At 51.2% G+C, this 24591-nt stretch overlaps 1 long non-coding RNA gene and 1 other non-coding gene across 2 annotated transcripts; both read right to left on the bottom strand.

Moving 5' to 3' along the window:
• Window positions 1–214: 214 nt before the first annotated feature.
• Window positions 215–1084, bottom strand: LOC148217725 (uncharacterized). The gene is made up of 2 exons (XR_015800812.1): window positions 1032–1084; window positions 215–547 (listed from the first exon to the last, which is right to left on the bottom strand). It is a non-coding gene; the product is annotated as an uncharacterized LOC148217725 (long non-coding RNA).
• Window positions 675–758, bottom strand: LOC148217726 (small nucleolar RNA SNORD45). The gene has a single exon (XR_015800813.1). It is a non-coding gene; the product is annotated as a small nucleolar RNA SNORD45 (small nucleolar RNA).
• Window positions 1085–24591: the final 23507 nt, after the last annotated feature.

Raw genomic sequence — 24591 nt, 5'->3', positions numbered from 1 at the left:
GAAAGGCTCCTGCCTTGGGATAGAACGGGGAGAAGTCTCTCCCTGATCACTGGCCAAACACACTCCATGTAGGAGAATGACCTGAAGTTATCGCCCAAAAAATCAGAGGATATTGAGAAGTAAAATTACAAGCACCTTTCCCCCATCCTTTCTCCTTCCTGAGCTCTTCCTCCTCCCCACACGATGACCATTGTGTCTCCAGGGACAAGAAAACGAAACCAAAAATAGTTTTATTAAAAACAGAATGTTTAAATTGCAGTAGAAAATACAGCACCAGAAGCCAAATCTGGACTTTAGATACGAAAGGACCCAGATGAACACAAGGCCCTGGCCCTTTTCCTTCCCCTGCCCACAAATCCATGCCTGGTGAGCTGACGGGAGCCCAGCACAGGCACAGGAAGCCTTCCCAGGGGCTGCACACCCAAAGCCTTGGGAGCGCCTGGCTCACCCCAAACCTCACCTGTGCCACTGGCACTGTAACTCTGGGCACTCTCCAAAACGCTGCATCAGACACCGGGCCTGGAATGTCCCGGGTTTAACCACACACCTGCGGGAAGCACAAAACATTGCGGCTTTAGGGCCGGCCTGAGCAGAGCTCCGGGCTCAGAGCCCGGCCCGGGGACTCGATGGCACCGCGGGCAAAAGCTGCGCTGCCGGAGGGAGGGAGGGATGGCCGGGCCTCAGAGTAATTCTAGAGCTAAAGCGGTAAGAGACATCAGCTCGCCTCAGATAATACATGCCAGCGCTCATCCCGGGCCGGCCAGCGCCTCCTTCTCCTCCCCTTCTTTCCACAGCCCCGGCACCGGCACCCACACAGAGGATCCCCCCCGTTCCCCACTATCCCCCCATTTCCCGCTATACCGCCGTTCCCTGCCATCCCCCCATTCCCCCCCCTATTTCCCCCCGTTCTCCACTATCCCCCCTTTCCCCACTATCCCCACCCCCTTCCCCGCTATCCCCCTGCTATCCCCCCAATCCCCGCTATCCGCCCGTTCCCCGATATCCCCCGTTCCCCCGGTCCCGTCCCGCACCACGCGGCCGCTCCCCAGGATCATCCGCCCGCGCTGACCCGGGAGGAGGAGCCGCCGCCAGGATCCGCTTCCGGGCCGTGCCCGCCTTGCCCTGGATCCACCCTCATCTCCCCCGCCTCCATCCCCATCCCCCTCCACTCTCGTGGCATCATTCTGCACCCCAGCCGGCTCCATCACCTCTGCCTCCATCCTGGGATCATTGATAAAAGATCCGTGTTAATCACAAAAGCATTGGGGTTTGTATAAACTAGAATATTAAGCTCTGAAGTGAAACATGGACACTAGACAAAAGAAATTATATGATTAAATAGTTCTGTTTTAAATCACCTTGTTATATTATGCTATGTCATGTTTTCCAAGTAAGTTGCATCGACTACCAGCTTGCAATATCAGTCTTCCCGATAGCCCTTCCTGCCTTTGTTTGATCAGTGCTGCCAATCTCAAGGACCAGACTTCCAGATTTCACTGGTGGTTATCTACAAGGACCAGACGGTTATCTGTGAGACTGACCGTCTCCGGAGAGTTTGTGAATTGGGATAAGGACGTTTATTCGACCACCACTGCTTACCTGGTGTTAAGAATTATGTTCTATTTTTCCAATTTATCAAGCAACAACATTAAATTTAATAGTAAATTTTAAATAATAACAAAATGAATACAATTAAAGTATTGGAGATGACAAAGTATTGGAGATGAATACAATCAAAGTGCATATATTTGAGAATATACAAAATTTGGCAGCAAGTAATTTAGTATAATTGAGGTTTGTATAAAGCATAAGCAAAACCGACCGGGGAGGGGCTCCCTCCGACCGGGGGTACGGGGAGTGGCTCCCATTCCTCACGTACCAAAGCATCCAGGCTGACAATCCCACTTATATACTATAGGCTACAGAAGTTTCTAGAAAACTCCTCCTAGTTTCTATTCCTAAAATTTACGTCATAGGTTGTACGGCACATGCTCTACTAATGGGTTAGGGGGTCTCTCATCCTTTTGAGGGTCTTATTTCCGATGAAGGCTCATCATCTTCATCAGTGACCGAGGTGTGACCTGCAGGTAGCGCAGGTGCTGTGTGACTGAGCAGATGTTTTCCATTACAAGACTTTAATTGAGTCCCATGCTTGGAATCATCCCATTTTGGCCCATTTCAAGGTCAAAACTTTCTATTTCTAGATGCTGCTTGTCAGACCTACGTTCTTCTACTATTCTTGTTTGACTTTCTTCCAACCTCTTTCTTCGACTCCCAACATCTGGAAGATGTCCTTTGCCCTGTCTCACCCATTTCCTCCCTCACTCTGCAACAATTGTCTTCTATTGATCTAAATACAATTTTGTTAATATAGTTACAATTTAATAAGCACGAATCACATTTCTCACACTGGGAACAGTGTTGGGAAGATTGGGAGACACTGAGGCATACTATGCATGACACTGGGGGGAACTGGAAGGGAATAGGAATGAACTCAAGTGTACAAGGAGGGCCTGGAGGGGCACTGGGGTTGTACTAGGCTGTACTGGGGATGAACTGGGCTGTACTGGGAGGGACTGGAGGGATTGAATGGGCTCCTCCCGCCTCTGCCCATCGTTGCCTGCAAACAATCAGCGCCGGGGATCGAGGTTTAGGGGTGGTGCCTGGTGTCAGCGCCATCTTTTCTTTTTGCCTATAACTCCCCTCATGCCCCGCGGACCGGTACAACCCCATTGGAGCTGGGACTACAACGCCCGTCATGCCCCACGCTCCACAGAACCCCGGTATCCATCCCCCACATGTCCCATAAGCGTCCCCCAAACCCTCCAGGATCCCTAAGTTCTTCCTCAGCGCCCATTCGGGACCCCCTAAAAGCATCCCCAGATCCCCTGAATGCTCCCAACCCCACAGATTCCCATTACAGTCATTTCTGAGAATTCATCTCCTGTCATCCCCGGCGGCTTCTGAGTTTCACATAACATAATCTGGCACCTAAAACTCCTGCCCTTCCCTGCACCCTAAAAAGCCCGGTTAGAGCTCCCCAAGCTCCCCCAGAGTGCTCCCGACCCGTTCACGTTCTCTCCCGAGGACCTCAAATCGCGGCTCGGACGCAAAAGTGTCCCCGAAATGCCTTCCTGGGCCCCCAAACACCGAGCTACGAGCGGAACTACAGCTCCCATCATGCTCCGCGGTTCCCGTAGCATGCCAACGCAGCTGTGACGTCATCTCCGGTCATGCCCCGCGCCTACCGAGACACTTTGGAGCTACGCCTATAACTCCCATGGTGCTACGCAGCTCCATTAAACCGTATTATACCTGTGCCTACAACTCCCATGGACCACCGCACCCCAGAGAGCCACGTTAGAGCCTCCCAAGTGGCCGCCCGGATCCCCAAGTGTCCATCAGAATCCTTCAGTGCCGCATCGAATTCCCACCCGGCTCCTCCAGAGTGGCCCCTTTTACCCTGTCTGAGAAAATGATTTAAAAAACCCAGGACTAAAGGAGTAAAAATAGGACTTACAAGCATAAAGAGGGAGAAATCAATACTCTATAGTGGTCAATTGACCAATTAATTAATGATGGGAATAGTGTTACTTAGAAGCAATGACCAAAATCTTTTTTGCTTGCTAAAAATGTATAGATTTTTTTATATAAATATAGAAGTAAGGTAATAAAGATATAGAACAATATAGAACAAATACTATTAATAAAATTTTATTAATAAGTACATTTTAATTCCAAGGAAAAGTTCTTTTTTTTTTTAATGTTTTGATTCAGTCCCAGGTGGGCGATGTCTGACATGGTGATTTAAGGGGTGAGGAGCAGGTTGTCCAAACAGTGTCAGGGTCATTCTTCTACACGCCCAGATCTCCTAAGGAGACATTCAGCATCAAGATCACCTGGGGAATGCTTCTATCACCTCTACAATGAACTGAAAAATAAAAAAATACTCAACTGAATAAAAACAAAAATCATGAGGTGCACTTCGAAATTTTCCTCCTTAAAAGAACTGCAAACTGACTCCAATCAGCTGCACAAGCCCTGAATTCTTGAAGAGAGTTGAAGGAAGACAGAGATCCTGAGAGCTTTATGTATTTTAATCACCTCCATAGTGGATTTCGGACTGAGTCCGGGACGCTCAGGCACTGAGAGAAGGTTGAAGAAGCTGCTCAAGGAGTCAGAAGCAAAACTCCCAAGTCCCTTGGAGCATCAGTGGCCCCACTGAGGGCAGGGAGTGCCAAAGGCTCTCCGGGGACTGGTGAGAGCAGATCCTTGAGGCCAGGATTGCAGGAGCCCAAGGCTGTGAGCAGGGAACTGCAATGCTGAGCAAGGCCTGGGCTGGCTGGAGGAAGCAGAAAGGCCAAGGCCTGAGCCCAGGCTTGGGCCAGCAGGGCCTGTCCCTCACGGGTGGCTCGGGGCTGTTCCTGGGGCAGTGGGATGGGAGAGGCAGCAAGGACAAACGTCATCAAGCTGCAAGCCCTGCCAGCCTCCTGAGGGAGGGCCGAGGCAGAAGCAAAGTGCAGCCCCTGCCAGGAAAGTTCCTTCTGTGGGGCTGCAGAGGCCCTGCCCGAGCCCAGAGCACAAAGGCCTGGGTGCCTCTGGCCCTGCCAGCCCTGCCCAGCCCTTGGCCATCTCTCCTGCAGGCTGTGCCCCCTGTGCGTGCTGCTCCTGTGCCCTGGCCGGCTGCACACGCCCATCTCGCTGTCCCCCCCAGCATTTCTCAGCCCAGCATTGCTGTGCCCTCCCTGGGCTCCCTGCACCCAGCACTGCCGGCTCCTGGCACACAGAGCCATGGCATGGCCCAGCCTCATGATGGGACACCTTGGACGCCAACATTCTGCCCTGGGAGGGACTTTTCTGTTCCCTCAACTCCAGGCTGAACCTTCCAGGTTGCACTTTGGGGAGGTTTTCTTCACTTCCCACTCCACAGGAAAGATCTGTCTCCTTCTGTTCACAAACAGAGAAGGGCTGGTGGGAGATGTGGTGGTCAGAAGCTTTTTGGGGTACAGTGACCATGAAATTATTGAATTTTTAAATATCTCTGGAAGAAGGAGGGGCATCTACAAAACTTCTACATTGGACTTAGAGAGAGTAGGATTTGGCGTATTCAGGATGCAGTTTTGGAGAGTACCGAATCAGGTACTGTTTTTTTTTAAGGGAAACAGCCTTTAAAAAGCAAGGTTTCCCAGGAACGATGGAGACAATTCAAGAAAGAAATCTTTCTTGAACAGGAGCTGCCTGTCCCTCTGTGCCAATAAGTCAGATAGAAAGGAAAATGACTGGCCTCGTAGGGCATGGAGCTTTTCCAGGAACTCAGGGTTAAAAGAAGGTGCATCACCTTTGGACAGAGGGGGACAGGCAACTCAGGAAGTGTTTCAGGATGTCCCTAAGTCATGCAGAAAGAAAACTAGAGGGGTGAAAGCTCTATTAGGATTTAATCTGGCTGCTTCTGTGAAGGATAACAAAAATTATTTTAGAAATACATTAATGGCAGAAGAAGAGAAAAGGAGAACCTCTATTGTTTATTAGGGAGGGTATGGTTACCAAAGATGAGGAAAAGGCTGAGTTACTTAATCCATTCATTGCCTCAGTTTGAACAGTAAGAAAGGTTGAGCTCAGGACAAGTGTTCTCCTGAGCTGGTAGATGGGGACAGGGAGCAGAACAGACCCCTGTAATCCAGGAGGAAGCAGCTGGGGACCTGCTGAGCCACTCAGATGCTCACAGGTGTCTCTGGACCAGATGGGATCCATCCTAGGGGGATGAGGGAGCTGCTGGATGAGCTCCCCAAGCTGCTCTCCATCATTTCTTATCAGTGCTGGCTCAGCAGGGAGGTCTCAGAGGACTGGAGGTACCAATGTGAGCCCATCCCCAAGAAGGGCTGGAAGGAGGATGTGGGGAAACTGCAGGCCTGTCAGCCTGACCTGGGTGCCTGGTGAGGTGATGGAACAGATCACCTTGAGTGCCATCACAGGGCACCTACAGGATGGCTGAGGGATCAGAGCCAGCCAGCGTGGATTTCAATATCTGCATTGACGATCTGGATGAGGGCACTGAGAGCACCATCAGCAAATGTGCAGATGGCACCAAGCTGGGTGTGAGTGTGGATCTGCTGGTGCAAGGACATGGAGGGGCTGGAGCATGTCCAGAGAAGGACAACAAGGCTGGTGAGGGGTCTGGAACACAAGTCCTGTGAGGAGTGGCTGAGGGAGCTGGCATTGTTTATCCTGGACGACTCAGGGAGACCTCATCACTCTCTACAACTCCCTGACAGGAGGGTGCAGCCAGGTGGAGGTCGGGGTCTTTGCCCAGGGAACAGTGACAGGACAGGAGGACACAGCCTTAAGCTGTGCCAAGGGAGATTTAGGCGGGAGCTTAGGAAATATTCTTCATAAACATAGGTGATTGGGCATTGGAATGGGCTGCCCAGGGAGGTGGGTGAGTCACCATCCCTGGAAGTGTTTCAGGAAAGACTGGATGTGGCACTGAGTACCATGGTCTGAGTGACAAGGTGGTGTTGGGTCACAATTTGGACTTCGGGATCTCAAAGGTCTTTTTCTAACCTGGTTGACTCTGTGATTCTGTCATGATTGTGACACTCCAGAGCCCTGGGGAAGCAAGGGGCCATTGTGACACTGTGGGGCTAAATGGAACCAAGGTCCATTAATGACTCTGGGTCATTGTGGAACCATGGAGGTCACAGTGACACAGTGTGCTTTGTTAAACCAAGGGGCCATTGTTACACTGCAGGGATTCGTGGAACTAAGGCAACAATTTTGACACCTAGGTGCCCCCTGGAACGAAGGGCCCACTGTGATACTGCAGGGCCTCATGTACTCAGACACCACTGTGACACTGACACTGCAGGGTATCATGGCACCAAGAATCCATTGTGACACTGCAGGATCTTGTGTCACCAGGGGTCCATTGTGACACTGTGCAGACGAAGAGTCCATTGTGACACTGTGGAAACTCAGGTAACAATGGGGCCATGGTGTCACTGCAGGGCCCCATGGAACCATGGGGTCAGTGTTACTCTTTGGGCCTCGTGGAACCACAGAGACCACTGTGACACTGCTGGACCTTGTATAACCAAAAGGCCACTGTGACACTGCAGAGACTCATGGATGAATGAAGGAAACATGTTTGACACTGTGCTGCCCCTTGGGACCAAGAAGCCATTGTGACACTGTGGAACCAAGGAGACCATTGCTGCACTATGAGACCTCATGGAACCAAGGATCCAATGTGACACTACAGGGCCTTGATGGACCAAGGATCCATTATGAGACTGCAAGGCTCAAGGATAGAAGGGACTTTGTGACACCCAGGGGTTCCATGGAACCAAAAGAAAATTGTGACACTGGGAGGCCTCATGAAATTGTGACACTCTAGGGCCATATGGAACTGTGCTGACATTAAGCTGGGTGTGAGTGTGGATCTTCTGGAAGGTAGGAGGGCTCTGTACAAAGACTTAGACAGGCTGGATCCAGGGCCCAAATCCAATAAGGTTGAGTTTAACAAGACCAAGTGCCGAGTCCTGCACTTTGGCCACAACAACCCCTGCAGTGCTACAGGCTGGGGACAGAGTGGCTGGACAGCAGCCAGGCAGAAAGCGACCTGGGGACACTGATGGACAGCAGACTGGACATGAGCCACCAGTGTATCCAGGTGGCCAAGAAGGCCAATGGCTCCTGGCCTGGATCAGGAATGGTGTGGCCAGCAGGAGCAGGGCAATGATTCTGCCCCTATGCTCAGCACTGGTTTGGTAGCACCTCAAGTGCTGTGTCCAGTTCTGGGTCCCCCAATTTATGAAGGACATGGAGGGGCTGGAGCGTGTCCAGAGAAGGGCAACAATGCTGGTGATGGGTCTGGAACACAAGTCCTGTGAGGAGGGGCTGAGGGAGCTGGGGATGTTTATCCTGAAGGAGGCTCAAGGAGACAAGGTGGTGTCAGGGCACAGGTTGGATTTGATGATCTCCAAGATCTTTTTCAGTCTTGCTGATTCTGTGATTCTCTGAAACCACCCCTGGAGCAGTTGCAGGATGAGCCCTGAGCCTCCTCTTCACAAGGTCCAGCAGCCCAGGTCCCTCAGCTTCTCCACACAGGCCCCAAAGCCCATCCTGTCAGTCCTGCAGAGCCTCTCCAGCCCCTCCTCATTGCCCAGAGCAGGGAGCCCCACACCCAGACACACCAGCCCAGATGTGCCCCCCTGGCCTGCGGTGCCTCTGGTAAGGCAGCAGGACGAGGCACTGCAGGACCCTGCAGACCATTCCTGCAGCACTTGGAGGATGAACCTGCTCCCCAAGGGACATTCCCATGGTGCCAACTTGGGAACTGAGATGGGGAGTGGGGCCAGAGAGGAAAGGTCAAACAGAGATGGGCTGTTTGCAGGGGAGGCGACGGGGATGGGCAACAGGAAGAAATCTGGATCAGGAAAGAGTAAAGAAAGCAAATGTGAAGCAAAGGAAGTGCTCATGTAAGTTTGGGGATGGCTGCCAGGCAGCCCTGGCTCTGAGCAACGTCTGCAGTGGGACAGGAAACTCCCAGTTCACGGGAACAAACTTTCTGGCTGACTTCAGAGGCCACGACAAAGCTGAGTGGTTTCCCTGCTGTCCCCTGGCCCTTGCTGGACCCAGGGACTGATGGCATTTGTGCTCACTCAGCTCCATGTCCCCACAGCAGCACCATGGGGGTGCTGACCCTGCTGTGTGCAATGCAAACAGGGGCTTCTGAGCCAGTTCTGCCATGTGTGTGCCTGCAAGGATGCAGCTCCTGTGTGAGCTGGGGGAGAGGCCAGGGCTGCAGAGGGGGGATGTTGTTGGCAGGTGCATGAGGACGCTGTGGGACGCTGCACTGGGGTGTCCAGCGCACTGGGGATGCATCAGCCCCTGCTCTGCTGCTCCTTGCCAGGGTGTCTCCCTTGCAGGAAGCTTGCAGAGCACCAGCCATGCTGTTTGCCCTCAGCCTGCCCATGGCCAGCCTGGGGCTGCTCCCAGGTCTTTTCTCTGCTCAGCATTGGTCTGGCCAAGTGTTGTGGAGAGAGCCTGGCCAAGGAGCCTGGAGCCCCAAGGCCCTGCCCTGAGGTGTCAGCGCTGCCCCAGCAGTGCCCATGGCCTGTCCCTGCTGCAGCCCCAGCACTGCCACCCCAGGGCTGTGCCCGGCCCCGAGAGCACTCAGACCCTGCAGCAACACGAGGGCCAGGAGGACAACGGGGCAGTGGCACGGGAGCAGCACTGGCAACACCAAGTGCTGCTGCTGCTGGGCACAGATGCTGTGCCAGCACTGATCTGCCCCAGCTCTGCACACAGACACTGCCTCTGCAGCTGCAGAGAAGGGAACAAATGTGGCATCTCTAGAGAAAACTTTGCTGGGAGATTTTTTATTTTGTTTACAGCCACCAATAATGCAGCCCACCATTAACAGCATCTTTGGCCATAGCAAAGTTGGAGAGAAACAAAATGAGGAAGGGCAGAAACAACATCTTTATTTTGTGGCCAATATAAAGGTAAAACCCAGGAAGAAAGTATCCACAGTCAAACCAACAGAACAATTAAAGATAATTGGTATTACGAGTGATTTGCAGAAATTGACCAGAAGTTTAGTGTTTTTAAAATATCCAGTCATCTGTCTCCACACTGCAGCCTTGAGCTCCTGGTTCCTCAGGCTGTAGATGAGGGGATTCAGGGCTGGAGGCACCACTGAGTACAGTACCGACACCACCAGATCCAGGGATGGGGAGGAGATGGAGGGGGGCTTCAGGTGAACAAATGTGCCAGCGATGATGAAAAAGGAGACGACAGCCAGGTGAGGGAGTGTCTTGGTTTGAAAGACAGGTATGGTCTAAGGAAAGGCAGGAGCCCCTTTTCTGCAATGCAGAGTGCAACCCCCCTCCCTTTTAATTATTTTAGGTCCAAATCAGACGCCTTCAGACAGGAGATATGGGGATAAGAATAACAGTTCTTTACTGGTATCTAACAAGGCAGAAAACAACAACAGGTATAAAAATTGGCAACAGAACAGTCTAGCTCCGCTCCAGTCCCTTTTGGCCACAGGCCATCTTCCTGCGCTCAGTTACCGGTGCTGTGGGGGCAGGGCAGGTCCCGCGCAGTTGAAGAGGGCTGGAGTGATGGTGGCGGAGGCCCAGGGGTGAGAGGGGATGGGGAAAGTGACTCCCCCCTCACGGTGTCGGTCGTGGTGCTCAGCAGAGTGTCCGGAGGTAGTAGGGTGAGGTGGGAGAGCAGCAGAGCGATGTCCAAAGGCAGGGAGCGTGGATCTCAGTGCTGGGATGGCATGGGGAAATGCCAGAGCGGAGCCCGGGTTGTCTTCCCACTCCACGAGCCAAGCGAGAGCGAGACCCCCGCTCCAGACCCCCCATCCCACCTTTCCTTTTCCGGTTCCCCCCCCACCTCGCCCTCCACCCACCCCCCTAGGAGAGAACATTATCTGTCATTTCAAGGTGTAGCCACAATTACTTAGCATAACAATGGGAGGAATTCCACAGAAAGAAAAGGGGAACAATCCAACCCCCAACAGGGAGGCAGGTGGAAAAGGCTTTGTGCCGTCCCTGCTCAGAGGGGATCCTCAGCACAGCCCTGAAGATCTGCACATAGGAGAAAACAATGAACACAAAACAGCTGACTGCTAAGGAGGTAGTGAAAGCAGAAACTGCAAATTTCCTGAGGTAGGATTTTGAGCAGGAGAGCTTGAGGATGTCTGGGATTTCACAGAAGAACTGGCCCCGAGCATTGCCCTGGCACAGGGGCAGGGAAAATGTATTGGCTGTGTGCAGCAGTGAATAGAGAAAGCCACTGGTCCAGGCAGCTGCTGCCATGTGGGCACAAGCTCTGCTGCTCAGGAGGGTCCCGTAGTGCAGGGGTTTGCAGATGGACATGTAGTGGTCATAGCACATGATGGTCAGGAGGAAATACTCTGCTGAGATGAAGAACACAAAGAAAAACACCTGAGCAGCACATCCTTCATAGGAGATGTTGCTGGTGTCCCAGAGGGAATTGTGCATGGCTTTGGGGACAGTGGTGCAGATGCAGCCCAGGTTGCTGAGGGCCAGGTTGAGCAGGAAGAAGAACATGGGGGTGTGCAGATGCTGGCCGCAGGCTACGGCGCTGATGATGAGGTTGTTGGCCAGGAGGGCAGCCAGGGAGATGGCCAGGAAGAGGCAGAAGTGCAGGAGCTGCAGCTGCCGCGTGTCTGCCAATGGCAGCAGGAGGAAGTGGCTGATGGAGCTGCTGTTGGACATTTCCTGTGTCTGGCCATGGAGACTTGTTCATGGAGAAAAGAGCAGTGAAGAGTTAGAGGAGATGCCTGTAACCGAAATCAAAGTAATTTCCCATACACCCTGCCATGAACACACAGACACCCTTTTGCGTTTAAGAGTTCTGGAGTTTTCTGTGTAAGTTCTCCCCATGTCTCTCCTGGTATTATTTGATATCAAACCCTGAGCATTTCTGCTGCACTCAGGGAGAACAGAGCAAGATCTGTGAGATAAAGTGATAAAGAGAAAGTGAAGGGAGATGCTCTGTCATTCTGACATTTTCAGAATTTGTCTGGGCTTTAACCTTTCTCAGGTGGAGGGTTTCCCTTAACAAATCACAAGGTACTGCTGAGAGCCAATGGATCCACCACAGCCCAGCACCACATTTGTTAACTGAGGACTCAGGTTGCTCATTTGACCAACCCAACAACATTTTCAGTGTCAGAACACCTCTGCCTTTCCCCATTAATCTTATAACCAGGAGATGCTCTAGGACAGTTTTGCATCCTGGATTGAAGCTCCCAGCTTGGACTGAAATATCAGAGACACTTCCAAGTGTCCCAGTGATGGCATTGGAGTAAGGCAGATCCAGCTCCTTCCCTGGCTGCACTGACAGCATTGCCCACAGCCAGGCACTGGGGACAGCGTCACCCTGAGCCAGCTGTGCTCCCTTCCAGAGCCCCCAGTGCTGGGCAGCTGCTCCCAGCCCTGTGCTCTGCAGAGGGAACTGGGCCGGGGCTGCAGAGCTGCCCCACGGCTCTGCTACAGCTCTGCCTGCACAGGAGGGGCTCCACACCTTGGACCACTGGCCCTGAGGGCAGAGGCTTGGCTGGGGGACAGGAGGCGGGGGGCTTGTTCAGAGGGAGGGGTTGCACTGCAGGGGATCCTATGGAGATCTCTAAACTCTCCCTGCCACAACATTTCTGGGTTTTGTTTTCTCTCATTGCCTGATATTCTTTCTGTGTCCTGGAGATTTTCCTCCTGGAGGTGTTTCCCTGTGCCTGATCTGTCCCTACCAGCACTCACAGAACCCAAATCTCTGTGCACTCTCCTTGGCCCTGCAGAACCCTGCCTGTTTGCAGGGCACTGGCTGGGGGCAGGTTCTGTTACAGCTTAGAGAAAGGACAGGTCAGACTGAGCCTGATGGGTCGAGCAAAGGGGATGCTGGTGCTGTCCATGGGCAGAGGAGTGGCTGGAAGCACATTAGGAATCTCGTGTGAACTTATTGATCACTAAAAATAATACTTCAGATGTCTCAGGCACTTGTCAAAATTCATAATACCTTTTATATTTATCCCTCTCTCTCTGCCATTCTCCAGTAGTAGGAAACGGAACAAAAAGTCTTAGGAAATTTCCTCATTTTTATCAAAAGACTTGTTTTGGAAATATTCCATGATTTATCAGAAACCCTCAGCATGTTAGAGCTTCATGAGAATTTCACCTCCCCTACACCAGAAATACCCAGAGAGTTGTACTCACCGAGTCTGCAGGATGTTCCGGCTTTAGGAGATCACTGCAGGAGCTGCAGCTGCATTGTCCTACAGCCAGAGGCTTCCTGTGTCAAGGGCTGGGAGTGATTCTGCCCCAGTCACTTCTGAGCATCTTCCCAGGCCTGACTGATTGAAGCTCTCTGTGCCTCTGTGCTGTGCCTGGGGTGACTTCAAGCAGTGCCCCAGCCCTGCTGGGCTGGAAGAGGAGCTGCTCCTGGGCAGAGTTGCCTCTTTGAAGCTCTTCTTGCTTGCCAGGAGCTGCCTCTGTACCAGGAGCACAGCCCAGCTCAGCAGCACAGACACAACACAAAGACTTTAATGACCCTCTCAGGGCTTTGTGCTTGTTTGCATCAGACACAGTCCCTGAGAGAGTGTTCAAAAAACTTCTCAAGAACTCCAAGTTAGATTCAAACTCCAAAGTTTCTTGACGTTTTAATGGGTCCCACTGAGGGACACAACTGAGAAAGTGTCCCCAGGTTCCAGTTAGAGCAGAACACTGGAGGCACTGATGACAGGTGAGGACAAACAAGGGAAAGGTGTCTCCGATGCTGAGCAAATATGGATGTGTTTCAGGAATGCAAAGGGCCAAGAGCTGAGCCCCAGCCCCTGGCAAGGCAGATCCTGTCCCTCCCTCATTGCTCAGGGCTCTTCCCGGGCCACTGGGCTCTGGGCATGTGCAATGCCAAGGGCAGCACCATGGGGCGGCCCCTGCCAGGCTGCTGAGCAGGGACAAGGAGCCAATGAGGCCCCAGCACAGCAAGGCTCACTTGTCCCCTGCTGGCCTCAGGCCCAGGGCCAGCCTGCATGGCCCAAGTGCTGCAGGAGTTGGCTCTGTCAGGGCCTTTCAGCTGCTGCCCATCCCTGTGCCCTCTGCAGCCCTGGCTGTCCTACGGTGTTGTCTTGGTTTGAAAGATAGGTATGGTCTAAGGAAAGGCAGGAGCCCCTTTTCTGCAATGCAGAGTGCAACCCCCCTCCCTTTTAATTATTTTAGGTCCAATTCAGACACCTTCAGGCAGGAGATATGGGGATAAGAATAACAGTTCTTTACTGGTATCTAACAAGGCAGAAAACAACAACAGGTATAAAAATTGGCAACAGAAACAGTCTAGCTCGGCTCCAGTCCCTTTTGGCCGCAGGCCGTCTCCCTGTGCTGTTACCGGTGCTGTGGGGGCAGGGCAGGTCCCGTGCAGTTGAAGAGGGCTGGGTGATGGTGGCCGCGGCCCAGGGGTGAGAGGGGATGGGGAAAGTGACTCCCCCCTCACGGTGTCGGTCGTGGTGCTCAGCAGAGTGTCCGGAGGTAGTAGGGTGAGCTAGGAGAGCAGCAGAGCGATGTCCAAAGGCAGGGAGCGTGGATCTCAGTGCTGGGATGGCAGGGGAAGATGCCAGAGCAGAGCCCAGGTTGTCTTCCCACTCCACGAGCCAAGCGAGAGAGAGAGCCCAGCTCCAGACCCCCCCCCGTCCCACCTTTCCTTTTCCGGTTCCCCCCCCCTCCCCCTCCAGCCACCCCCCTACGAGAGAACATTATCTGTCGTTTTAAGGTGTAGCCACAATTACTTAGCATAACAATGGGAGAAAATTCCACTGAAAGAAAAGGGCTTAATTCAACCTCCAACAATCACTGACTTCAGAAATCTTCTTATTCCCTTTCATATTCAAAGGAAAGGCTGGAGGCTTTGCAAATCTTATCTGAACACTAAAGAGTTAAAGTTTAACACAACTACTAAAGTTGGGCCAGGCTCAGGCCGGGCTGGGGGGGCAGCTGAGTTGTTAATCAGCCTTTCTGGGGCTGGTCTGCAGCCCCACACTGCTCATGGCCACCAGGGCAGGTCCAGCCCATCCGGCAGCAGCAAGAGTCGGCCTCCCCCCCACGCCAGAGCCGCAGGCCCGTGTAGGAGGAAGCTGTGAAGGTCTTATCACACAACTTTTTCTCCCCCCGGCCATTGGGTCCCCCTCGTTGGCAAACGGGGCCCAAGTGGCCTCCCGAGCCTCCCCCCCCGCATAGTGGGGGGGAACTCGGGTTGATGTTACCTGCTCAGCCGCCGGAAAGACCAAGAGGCTCAGTTCTGGATTACCTTCCTCAAAATGTGTGTTCACGGAGTGAACTAACTTTCTCTAATTGGCTGTTGCAGGTATCCCAACCCCCACAGAGGAAATTCCCTTAGGAAGAACCTCTTCTGAGTTTCTTCTTCCTAAGTCAACCTATCACACCCCCGAAGGACACAAACCTGATGAGTTGTGGTTCCCACTGCAGTGCTGGCACTTGCACCTCCCTCCATAGCCACAGCAGGGCTCCCTTGTCCCAGAAAGTTCCTGGCAATGCAGGGATGAAGGAAACAGGACAGGATGTGGGGATCAGGGGCAGGGCACGGCCAGGGATTTGGGGTGGTTATGAGCCCAGGGCAGGTCCCAGCCCTTGGCCTTGGTGAACCTCATCCAATTGTCCTAGGCCCATGGCTCCAGCCTGTCCAGATCCGTCTGCAGAGCTTCCTGCCCTGCAGCACAGCCACCCACACTCCCACCCAGCTTGGGCTCACCTGGACACTGACTGAGGGTGCCCTCCATGCCCTCATCCAGATCAGCAATAAAGAGATTGAACTGCCCTGGCCCCAGTCCTGAGCCCTGGGGACACCCCTGGATGTGGCTCCATTGCCCAGCATTCCTTGGGCTGGAATTCTGTTTTTTATGGAGCTGTGCCTGCCTTTGGTTTGTTTGCTGACAATTAATGAACATCCCTCTGTGTCTTGGGCAGCTCCTTCTCCAAGGAAAGCAGGTGGGAGTTGGTGCCAAGGACCTGAAAGCTGCAGGCACAGCCTGGAGGGGAGGGAGCTCAGATTTGCACAAGGCTGCTCTGAGTGCCGGGGGTTGGATGGGGGAAATGGTGGGGTGGGGGTAGAGACAAAGTGTGATTGATTGTCAGCCATAAAGGGTCTTGATTTTCATATCTATTCAGACTGCATTAGGAGATGCTTGGGATCAATATCAACTGGAGATTGCTGATATCAGTGTATAAACAGGAAAATAATAAATAAGAAAAAAAACTCTTCTCTCTTTTTGTTTTTAATTGATATATGTTTTGAATGGACTGAATCTTAGACAAGTCCTGCCTTATGCTCCGGTTTCTGGCAGTAACTCTGTTTCAGGCGACCTGCACCCCAAATTGCTCTTGCTCACAAGTTCTTTAGAATGCCTGATTAGGTCTATTATAAAATTAATTATTTACTGAATGGACTTGAGATTAACAGACAAGATACTTTAAATGGAATACTTACTGCACAGGATAAACAAAAGAAGCCCAGGTAGATACAAACACAGTGCACAATGAAGTTCCCTATATTACAGCAAGTAAAGAAATAGCAGAGATCAGGAGTCAATGTAACTTACTACCAAATTGATGAGGGAGTACACATGGATCCCTTTCACTCAGCTTCCAGAAAAGGAACCACAAAGATGCATCCAGACTTGGGGAGAAGCCCTACCTGTTTCCAGGGACTATGCAGAAGATTTCTGCTTGGTGAAAGTTTTGTGCAGCTATTATAGTTTGTAAAGTGAAGTGTGTGTCACTCAGAAATTCAAGGCTTATCTCCCTTCAGGCTGCTCTCAAGGCAAAATGTTCATGGCCAGCTGGGAATTCCACCCCCCTGGCACCAGGGAGAACTCAGGACAGGACAGATGTCGGGCCTGGGTTATCTCAGCAATTCCTGAGAGGGGGAAGATGCCCTGAGTGATGGCCCCAGCTGATGGACAGAGCAGATGAGCTCTGCTGGGCCATAGGGGAAGTCCTGCTGCAGGAACCTCATGGTACCAAGGTCTGTTGTGACATTGTGATGGCTCCTGGAACCAAGGAGACCATGGTGACACCAATGAACCTCATGGAACCAAGGGTCTGTTGTGACACTTTGGAACTACAGAGATCATTGTTGAGTACAGAACCTCATGAACCAAAAGTCCATTGTGACAGATCAAGGCCTCATGGAACCAAAAAGAGCATTGTGACACCTGGGGCCCCATGGACCCAAATCTCCATTGTGACAGTGCAGAACCTCATGGAACCAAGGGGCCTTTGTGACACTGCAAGGCCTCCGGGAACCAAGGAGTCCAAAGATTCCAAACATTCCTTGCAGGGTTCTGCCTTGGATGAAGGGGAACATCCTGGGTGGCACTTTAAGCTTTGCACACACCTGAGGAGTGTGACTGTTTTCAATGGGGAAAGCTTGGAGTTTTAGATTGCTTCAAAAATAGAAAAAGGAAAACTCCTGTTTGCCTGATTGCAGTCAGTTCTTCAAGCAAAGCAGGTCCCAGGTGAGTGAGGACAGACAGGATGGGGTTGAGGAATGTGCAGCAAGGTTGTCCACGCCGGGTCAGCCCTCAAGGCACAGCTTCTGTGAGCAGGCCAGACCTACTGAGGAGACCCTGGATGAATATCAACCACAAAATGCTTCCATAAAGAGAATAGAAATAAAATACAGTCTTTAAAATAGGAATGTGTATTTCTAAGAATCTCTTTGAATTATTTCTCCATAATTGCATTAGAATGGACTTCACCAGACCAGAGGGAAATCAAGGCAGAGCCATGGTTTGTCAGGACTTGCTTGATCCCAATCAGCCCTGTGGTGCATTTGGTGCTGAGTCCTTGAACCTCAGGGCCTGAGAGGAGATTGCACAAACCTTTCCAGGAGTGAAAGTCAGAAGAAAAACCCAAAGCGTCTCAAAGCATTAATGGGTCCCACTGAGGTCCATCCCCAACACAGGCTCCTCATGGACTCTTTGGAGGAGAGAATGGGAGGCCAGGATTGCCCAAAAACCACTCAGAGAGTCACAGAAGAAAGGAAAATCCAAAGAACCTTTGCAACCTTGAGTATCTCAAAATATTAATGAGCCCCACTGAGTGTCAATACAAAACTCTCAAGGGACTCATAAAAGTAGATAACTGGGACCATGATTGCATAAACTACTAAAAGAGTTAGTGTCAAAAGAGGATTTTTTTTGTTTTTTTTAGTTTTGAAGCAATCTAAAACTCCCATTTTTCCCCACTGAAAACAGTCACACTCCTCAGGTGTGTGCCAGCCCAAAGGGCCTCCAAGGAAGTTCATCTCTAGGGATCGGTGCTTCGGGGGCGGTGCCTGCAGTCAGCACCATCTTTCCTTTCTGCCTCTAAGTCCCATCATGGCCCACGGCCCCATAGAGCCCCATTGGAGTCGGGACTACAACGCCCATCATGCCCTGCGCTCTGCAGAACCCCGGTATCTGTCCCCCATATGTTTCATACTTGCCCCCAGACCCTGGAGGATCCATAATTGCTCCCTCAGGGCCCATTCGAGACTCCCCAAAAATGTCCCCGGATCCCCTGAATGCTCCCAACTCCATAGATGCCCCTTACACCTATTTCAGGGAATTCATCTCCTTCCATCTCCCGCGAGCTCACAGCACCTCATAACCCAGTCCCGCGCTGAAAACTCCTGTCCTGACCTGCACCGTAAGGAGCCCGGTTAGCGGTCCCCAGGCTCCCCCCAAGTTCTCCTGATCCGTAGACATTCCCCCCTTAGGACCTGAAGCCGCCACTCAGAGGCAAACATGTTCCCCAAGCGCCTTCCCAGACCCCTAAACTGTCCGTAGGAATCACTTCCGGGACTACAGCTCCCATGATGCTCCGCTCTCCAGGTAAAAAGCCATTCTAACCATCATGTCCTGCGCCCCACTGAGAGACGCTGCAGCTGCGCCTACAACTCCCATGATGCTCCACGGCTCCATTAAACCTTATTATACCCCCGCCTACAACTTCTATCACGCCCCGAGCCTCGGAGAGCCCCGTTAGAGCCCCCGAGTGCCCGTCCGGACCCCGAATGGCCCCAGATTCCCCTCCCTGACTGCCAAGAGCCTCCCTGAAAGAGCCAGGTAACACTCCGAAGCCCAGACTTTCTCTCAGGATACCTAAGTTCTCTGTTAGTTCCCACTTGACGCTCCCAAGTGTCCTCCCGTCCTCAACTTCCTTCTAAATTCTTTTCCCAGACCCAAAATTGCCACGAATGTGCCCCAGAAATGCCTCCCTGGACCCGAAGTGCCCCCCTGGACCCTGTCGGAGAAAAAGATGTTAATAAAGGTGACCAAATGACTACAAATATTACAAATTATCAAATATTACAAATTATCATAAAGAGGGAGAAATAAATAAGCAGGAGAGTTTATTTAATTAATGAAGGAAATTGTGTTACTTAGAACCATTGGCCAGTAATTTTTTTGGTTGCTAATAATGTATAGAGTTTTATTATAAATATAAAAATATGGTTATAAAATATAGAATAGTACTATTATAAATAAGAAATATATAATTATATCTTAATATTTAAGAACATTTTTCATTTAAAAAGACATTTATGAGGTTTTTTTCTATTTTGGGGTGTCTGTCAAAAGTGGGCGATATCATGACGCAGTTATGATGGGGGTGAGGATCAGGTTGTCCAAACAGGGCCAGCCAGCAAAGGGCTCATTCTTCTCTGTATCCAGAGCTCTTAAGGAGACATTCAGCATCAAGATCACTCTGGAAATGCTTCTGTCTGTCATGAATGTCGTTCTATTTGTACAATTTATCAGACAACAAGGTTAAATTTTGCAGCAATTTTTTAATAGCAGCAATTGTATATAAATGAATACAATCAAAATATATTGGATACGTATATCTGAATATATACAAAATTTGGCAGTTAGTAATTTAGAATAATTGAGGTTCCTATAAATTATAAGCAAAACCAACTGGGGGTACGGGGAGGGGCTTGCCATTCCTCACTTACTGAACAATCAAGGCAAAAAATCCCACTTATCTACTATATGCTAATCCATATTAATACAGAAGTTTCTAGAAAACTCCTCCTAGTTTCTCTTCTTAGAATCTACATCACTATGTGTATGGTGCATGCTCTACTAATGGGTTAGGGGGTCTCTCATCCTTTTGAGGGTCTTATTTCCAATGAAGGCTCATCATCTTCATCAATGAACGAGGTGTGACCTGCAGGTAGGGTAGACGCCCTGTGTAACTGAGCAGATGTTTTCCATAACAAGACTCAAATTAAATCCCATGCCTGGAATCATCCCATTTTGGCCCATTTCAGGGTTGAAACTTTTTATTTCTAGATGCTGCTTATCAGACCTACGTCCTTCTACTATTCCCTTCCAACATCTGGAGGATTCCCTCTGCTTTGTCGCATTTCTTTTTTTTTTGGCTTTGTAACAATTATTTTCTATTGATATGAGTACAATTTTGCTAATATAGTTACAATTTAGTTAGCATGAATCACATTTATCATGTACATACATATCTGTGAGACTTTCCTGTCAAATCGTTATCCATCCCTACACCGGCCCATCCCACGTCTAGCAATTTGCATGCACAGAAAGCCAAAACTCGGCAATTCCCCGGTTCCAGCACCAGCACTGCTCAGATCTGGTGATTTGTGGGTGCCAGGACTGCAGATCCAGCAGATTGTTGACGCTGGCAGTGCCCAGGTCTGGCATTTGCCACCATGGGTGCCGCCCAGAGCCATCAGTTTCCTGCTGCTGGGGCACTCGGTGGTTCTGGCTGAGCAGGAAACGTGACCCTGTGCCAGGAGCTTTTCTTGGGTGGAGCAAAGGCTGGGCATGCAGAGACCTTCCTGGCACTGTGCCCTGGGCCAGCAGGGATTGTGCCACTGGAGCTGACCCTAAATTTCTTCTGTCAGGCAGCTTTAGGACATGGAGGAGCCAGAGCAGACCCTCAGCTTTCTGGATTCATCCAGAAGAATCCTGTGTGTGAAGCAGCCTGGGAACAGGGTTTACATGCCAGGGCTGGCAATTCAGAGCCCTTTGCTCCCCCATGGGCTGAGGGTGTGGCACTTGCCATTGGCAAGGGCCCTGCAGGTGCCAAAGGGGCCGTTTTCAATCTGCTGAGAACAGTCAGAACTGAGAGCCTGTCCTAAACCTGCTTTTCCTGCACTTGTACCCAAGGAATCTTCTCTTTTTTGCAGTCTCAGCCCCTGTGTGCATGCAGCTGTACCGAGTGAAGGATGGAACAGGTCTATTGGGGGGATGTTCTCCTTCTCTAGTGGTTTTTGGTTTTGTTTTTGTTGTTGTTCTTGTTGGATATGTTTGTTTTCTTGGATGGGTTTGATTATTGTGGTTTATAATTTTAAATTTTGTTTTAATTTTTTAATCAGCTCCTCGTGGCAGCTCTGGGCAGAGCTCTGTAGCTGTGTGTGACACTTGTCTGTGGCACAGTGAAGGTGTCCAGGGGGGCCTTGCCCGAGCTGTGTGCAGAGGAATCCCCATCAGGCCAGGCTGGGGGTGCTCCGTGGCCGGTGCCTTGCGTTGACTGGAAGCTGCCATGGAGCGTCTCCAGGGATGGAAGGTTGGGGCTGCCAGGGCTGTGGTGTCACAGACAGGGGAGCGCTGGGGCTGCCACAGCTGCCGTGTCCCAGAGAGGGGAATGTTGGGCTGCCCTGCTCCTGGCCCGGCCCCAACAGCTCTGCCATGTCCTGTCAAGGACACAAAGGCTGAGCCAACGGGTGAGAATTGCAGGAGGGTCTGAGCTGGGAGGGAGCCAGTGGGATCATGGAGGAAGGAAGGATTCCAGGAAGGAAGGATTCCAGGAAGGAAGGAAGGATTCCAGGAAGGAAGGATTCCAGGAAGGAAGGATTCCAGGAAGGAAGGATTCCAGGAAGGAAGGATTCCAGGAAGGAAGGATTCCAGGAAGGAAGGATTCCAGGAAGGAAGGATTCCAGGAAGGAAGGAAGGAAGGAAGGAAGGAAGGAAGGAAGGAAGGAAGGAAGGAAGGAAGGAAGGAAGGAAGGAAGGAAGGAAGGAAGGAAGGAAGGAAGGAAGGAAGGAAGGAAGGAAGGAAGGAAGGAAGGAAGGAAGGAAGGAAGGAAGGAAGGAAGGAAGGAAGGAAGGAAGGGTTATGAATGTTTTTCTATTTATCCAATTTATCAAACAACAAGATTAAATTTAGCAGCAAATTTTTGATAGTAATTTTTATAAATTTATGCACTCAAATTATTTGAGATTAATACAATCAAATTATAGAATGCATATATTTCAGGATATGTAAAATTTAAGATTAAGTCATTTAGTATAATTGAGGTTCCTATAAAGCATAAACAAAACTGACCATGGGTACAGGGAGTGACTCGCCCTTCCTCTCGTACCAAAGCATCCAGGCTAACAATCCCACTTATATACTGTAGGATACAGAAGTTTCTAGAAAACTCCTCCTAGTTTCTATTCCTAAAACGTGCATCACTATGTGTATGGTGCATGCTCTACTAATGGGTTAGGGGGTCTCTCATCCTTTTGAGGGTCTTATTTCCGATGAAGGCTCATCATCTTCATCAGTGACCGAGGTGTGACCTGCAGGTAGCGCAGGTACACTATGTGACTGAGCAGAAGTTTTCCATAATAAGACTCAAATTAAATCCCATGCCTGGAATCATCCCATTTTGGCCCATTTCAACGTTGAAGCTCTATTTCTAGATGCTGCTTATCAGAACTACGTGCTTCTACTATTCTTGTTTGACTTTCTTCCAATCTCCTTCTTCGTCTCCCAACATGTGGAAGATGTCCTTTGCCCTGTCTCGCCCATCTCCCCCCTCACTCTGTAACAATTGTCTTCTATTGATCTAAATACAATTTTGTTAATATAGTTACAATTTATTTAGCACAACTCACATTTATCACACCTTGAACCTCAGGGCCTGAGAGGAGATTGCACAAACCTTCCCAGGAGTCCAAGTCAGAAGAAAAACCCAAAGTGTGTCAAAGCCCTAATGGGTCCCACTGAGGTCCATCCTCAACACAGGCTCCTCATGGACTGCTTGGAGGAGAGAATGGGAAGCCATGATTGCCGAAAAACCTCTCAGACATGACAGAGGAAATGAAAAAGGAAAATACCTTAAAAAACTGAAGTACCTTGAAGCATTAATGAGCCCCACTGAGTGTTCTTATTGAAAAAGGCTCTCAAGGGACTAATTAAAGCAGATAATTGGAGGCCATGATTGCACAAAGCTCTCACAGACTCCAAGGCAAAAGCAAAACCCAAAGTCCTGTGAAAAACCTGCAGTCCCTGGGAGCATGAAGGAGCCCCCAGGGCCATTCCTGACCAAGGCTCCCAAGGGACTCATCCCAGCAGATCCCTGAGGCCACTGGGATGTGGGGGGATGCTGAGGGCAGGACAAGGGGTGACAGTGCCCAGCCTTGCTGGGGCTGTGCCAGGAGACCCCAGTGGCTCAGGACAAGGTGTCTCCTCAGAGCCCTTGGTGGCACAGACCCTGCTGTGCCCCAGGGCACCAAGACTTGGCTTCTCTTTGTCCCCACCTGTCATCACTGCCTCCAATTTCCTGCTCTAACTGGAGCCTGGGGACACTTACTCAGTTGTGTCCCTCAGTGGGACCCATTAAAACTTCAAGAAACTTCAGTATTTTAATTTAACTTTGAGTTCTTGAGAAGTTTTTGGAACACTTTCTCAGGGAATGATTAGGATGTAAAAAGAACCAAAGCCCTGAGAGGGCCATTAAAGTCCCTGTGCTGTGTCTGTGCTGCTGAGCTGGGCCGGGCTCCTGGCACAGAGGCAGGTCCCAAGGTAAACCAAGAAAAGCTTCAAAAAGACATTTCTGCTCCTCTCCCAGCCCAGCAGGGCTGAGGGCACTTCCTGCAGGCACTGAGGAGACAGGAGCCAGGCACAGACAGGCTCAAGGCAATCAGGACTGGGAAGACATTGAGCTGAGACTACGCTTAGGGAAACATCTTCACAGCCCTGGACATGGGTGAGTGTGTGGGTGCAGGGCAATGTCCCTGTGCTCCTGGAGGGACCTCCTGGAGCCAGCACAGCCCACAGCCTGGGGGATGTCAGGAGGACTCTCACAGTTTCTCTGAGGCACAGGAGGAGGAGGAGGAGGAGGATGTGGCACAGAGCGGGGCTGCCCTGGGCACGTCAGAGGGACAGGGCAGGACGGCTCCTGCTGCCAGGGATGGCTGCAGGGACTGAAGCTGGGGCTGCAGCCAGGGCTGGCCAGGGCTGTCCTGCAGAGCAGCTCCTGCAGCCCTCAGGGCTCTCGGCCAGCTCAGGCCATGTGCCACCTGCCAGGGACAGCTCTCAGCCTGCCTGGAAGCTCCCCATGGACTGTGGGGACAAGTTGGAGGTGGAAGGAGCCACCCCCATCAGGGCAGATTCCTCCTGCTGTGGAGATGGTGCTGCATGGCCAGGGCTGCTCTCAGCTTTCTCCTCAAGGGAAGGCAAAGGGGCTCTCAGGTGTGTCTGTGTCACTGAGACTCCTGCACTGTCCCACTGGGCATCAGCAGATGTGCCTCACATCTCCCTCACAGAGTGCCTCCTCACCCTCCTCTGCCTACAGACAGCAGCAGCAGCACCTTGGCTTGCAGCATCTCAGTTTGTGTGAGCTGCCCTTAAGGCCCGGCTGGCAGGGAGATGGCCCTGGGCAGTGCCCTGTGCTGGGAGGGGTGTGCAGGGTAGAGCTGAGCCCCCAGGGCTGGGCTGGGCTCTGGCAGCACTGGCAGGGACAAGGCTTGGATAGAGAGAAATAGCTCCCAGTAGGCACAACTCCAGGCAGCAGAGAGCCAGAGGAACTCTTTGTATACCTTCTTGTCCATCTGCACAAGGAAAGAGAGAATGGTTTGGAGAAAACGATTTTTAAACATGAGTCATCGATAAGTCCACTTTAGTTTCAAAAATGTTTTAAGTAAGGTCACCCAGAAATAGGGGGAGGTGTAATGAGCAAAGGGCACCTGTGTGTGACCAGCAGGTCTGACTGCACTGGGGCACAGGGAGCCCTGTTTTCTCTCTGTTCTCCCCA

The sequence above is a fragment of the Sturnus vulgaris genome, unplaced genomic scaffold (assembly GCF_052056855.1).
Source record: "Sturnus vulgaris isolate bStuVul1 unplaced genomic scaffold, bStuVul1.hap1 Scaffold_329, whole genome shotgun sequence".
NCBI classification, from domain to species: domain Eukaryota; kingdom Metazoa; phylum Chordata; class Aves; order Passeriformes; family Sturnidae; genus Sturnus; species Sturnus vulgaris.
This window is presented reverse-complemented; position numbering and strand designations above follow the sequence as displayed.